The sequence below is a fragment of the Chanos chanos genome, chromosome 10, assembly GCF_902362185.1.
Source record: "Chanos chanos chromosome 10, fChaCha1.1, whole genome shotgun sequence".
NCBI lineage: Eukaryota > Metazoa > Chordata > Actinopteri > Gonorynchiformes > Chanidae > Chanos > Chanos chanos.
In genome coordinates this window covers 26,453,482-26,457,123 of record NC_044504.1, presented here as the reverse complement: position 1 = coordinate 26,457,123, position 3,642 = coordinate 26,453,482, and positions in this window count along the sequence as shown.

The window sequence follows — 3,642 nt, the reverse complement described above, 5'->3', positions numbered from 1 at the left end:
TACCTGTTTTGGCCATTTGGACTTCACTTACAGACAGACCAGGACTTTTCCCACAACAGGCTTGGCTATAAAGGGAAATGAGACAATTCTTATCAACTCCTTTCACAACCAGGACCTTGTATCATCCACAACACCCAGACCTCTATGTCTCTCTCATTCTCCAAGGAACACTTCTTCACAATCTCTCTGCTATTTACAGGAGACTCATGGACACTTATCTGCCCGCACACACACACACACGCACGCACACACACACACACACACACACACACACACACACTTAAAAAAACAATTACCTGGAAAGAGACGAAGTGAGTGGGGGAAGAAAATGGGGGAAGCAATTTAAAAAAGAAAACAAACAAACAAAAAAAAACAATCCAGCAGATATTACAAAAAATACCACCCCATGAATAAAGATTAATTCTAAACTGTGAGTTAAAAATCAGAGAGTTATCAGCACTTGTTAAGGGATGCTACTTTTCATGTAAACATGTTCTAAAACTTCATACTTCTAGTGCCTAAAATGTTCAACAATAACTCAACAACATTACTAAACATGAAACCTTTTTACATCAGCAGAGCTAATCTTAGAAGGTAGTCATTCAGCAGGAAAAAAACTTTAAATTTTACTGAAGTGGGTCCTCACTTAGTTTTCATATATACACTCATCTCTTCCCCCATCTCCCTGTTCTTAAGAAATTCTTCTTCTCTATCTGTTTCTTTTTCTATATTGTGTTTGTAACCCCTTTGTGGAATTGGGCGTTGTGTTCTAACTGGTTGTTAGAGCCAGTATTTCTTTTCCACGCATATGACGTAAGTTCTCCTTCCTAAGTGGAAATGACTAGCTAGAAGGAGAGGAAATAGAATGTGGCGGAGTGCTCATCATAAAACTAAAACTCAACAGCCATTAGAAGAACACGTCCAACATGCCACCCTCAGGAACAACACTAGAGATAATCTGTGGTTTCCTTAATTGGCAGTAAATTTTCCATATTTAATGCCTGTGTGGAACTTGTACAGACATGATAGGGAATGTAGTTTTTAGAACTCACACACTGTTGCTTTAAGAACTCAATGAATGTTTTGATGGCTTTTTCGACACCTTGGGTGTTTTCACGGGAACTTGATTTTGCACTGAATTTAATTTGTTGTATTAATTGATGTTCTTTTTTTTTTTTTTTTTTAAATCTCCACACTTGGATGTAATTGTGTGACTACTGATGTATTGCTCTGAAATTTCATTTATTATATTTTTGTTTCATCTCTTAGTGTAATCTTGTGTTTGTGACGTCATAAATACATCAGTCTCTTTTTTATGTCAGTCATAGCTCAATAAGTATGTGAAGCAGAGCCCTAAAGATTGTTCTTGACTTACTTTGACTTACAAGGTTTGATTTTAAGTTCCTCTGATGTATACAATGGTGGTAGCACAGAGTCAAAATGTCTACACAAAAAGCACACAACCCAAACTTTTAGCAATTTGTTTATTTAGTATTGGCTATTTTATGTGCTCGAAGTTTGCAGGTTGACATATTTTTAGGTGGTTATGAAATGCATCAGTGATATGTGATGGAGGCCAAAGTTAGGCATTGAAGAACTTTCAGTGTAAAAAGATCAAATGAATCAAAGATCCATGATAATCATAATAACTATGTGTTAAGGTAGGAACAGGAAAATACTTTTCATACCTTATGAATCCCAGTGCAAGATGGGGAACAGAGAAAGCATAGGTTTTGAGAGGACAAACATATAGAGATGCACACACACACACACACTTTACACTTGTCTGAGATGAGTATATTAGTAACACACATAACATATAGTTTGAAATATTTCTGCCTGTTTTGCCAGAGAGAAGTGCGTGTCCATTAACTACAATCAAACACTCTCTCAATATTTCGGGAATATGTAACAGTATTACTATTTTGAAACAAATGCATTTCATGGACAGAGTAGACAAATAAGATGCTAGAAATAACAAAACTGGCACCTTTGTGGAGTTTGAAATGAACAACCAATCTTTAGTTCACAACTTTTGTCCAAATACTCAAGTTCCACTGACATAACTTACTGGATTATAGATATAGAATACTGATCATCCTGACCAGTGATCAGTTTGTTTTTTTAGCTGGTAATGGATAACATAAGTGTTTGTCCAACGTAACATAATCCTAGGTTTGTACATGCTGTAGACATGTTTCCCCTGGAAACTCATACTGTAGTGATGCTGACCAGCCAATCAGTACACCATACAGTGAACCAGGAGAAAATTCAACAGTATTTTCAATATTTCTTTTTTTTCAAGGATGATGACTGTCTCCAAATAAATAGAGCAAATAGAGTGAAATACAGACTAGCCACTCTGTATACTGTGGTGAAAATCTGACTGGAAAATGGTTTTAAAACGCATGTCATTTTATATAGTTGTTTCTTTCAGTTGACATCACGTTTACTTTTTCAAGGTTGAATACATTATTTTTTATTTATTTTTGGTATATATTTTGTATAAATGAGAGATGGCAATCACATTTGAATACCCTCAATCCTTACACCAAACTTTTCTGTTCTTGATTGTTAATATATGAATGGATCAATGAAGGATGATATATAAACATTTATGGCATAATTACATTCTATCTCATATCAGGTCTAGCAGTACTACCACCCCTTGCCGTATTGCATTTGAGAAGTGTGAGATGAAATTTGTTTCAAATATATCACATCTCATATAGTTGTTAGATGTGCTTTATTCACTACTGTTAAATGAATGTGATGTTGTGCACTCTAAATTCTCAGTGAATCAGTGTTACGCAACAGACAGTTAAAACATATCTTGAAAAAAAATCTTTTAAATGCATTAAAAACAAACAAACAGTCATAGTAATGTTTTAACTGTGACCATGCTTTGTATGTGGTGCCTCCTAATTACTGTGGCAAACACCATCTGTGTTATCTTCTAATGTAAAGTTTGTTCTTTCTCTTTCAAATTTGTCTCGGACAAAACTTCTTCCCATCCGTAATAACTTTTTTTTCTGGCACACCTGTTTGGTATGCACCACTATTTCTCATACCATTTATTTACTTATTTGAATAACTTTATTTATTTATTTGTTTGTTTGTTTATTTATGTTTAAGTCACTGTTGTGTGCTGTATTCTCAATAGGCACAATTTGTCTGAAAATATATAAAATGTGCTTGTGTGAAATTGTGGGGGTGTCCCAACTCTACATCTGTAAAACAGCTTTTTATGTTAAACTAGGGCTAAAATGAACATTGATCTCTTGAGCGTGTCCTAAAATGACCCTCTATTCAAGGACACCACACCTCCATATGATGGATAGTTGGACAGACGCTGTGTTTGACTGCATGGTTTAACACTTCCATATCAACATGTCAGTACTGAAGGAAATAAAAGAATACGCGACGAAAAATCTATTGCTTGTATGTTTACCTTGTCACACTACCTTTTGTGCTCTCTCTCTCTCTGTCTCTCTCTCTCTCTGTCTGCACGTCTGTTTAACCCTCTGTGTGTGTGTGTTTGTCCGGCTGTGATACTGGGACTGTAATTGGGACCTCACCTGCCCTTCAACACCGCCCTCCCAATCTCTTCACCCCGCCTTAGCTTCGGATACGCCTGCACAC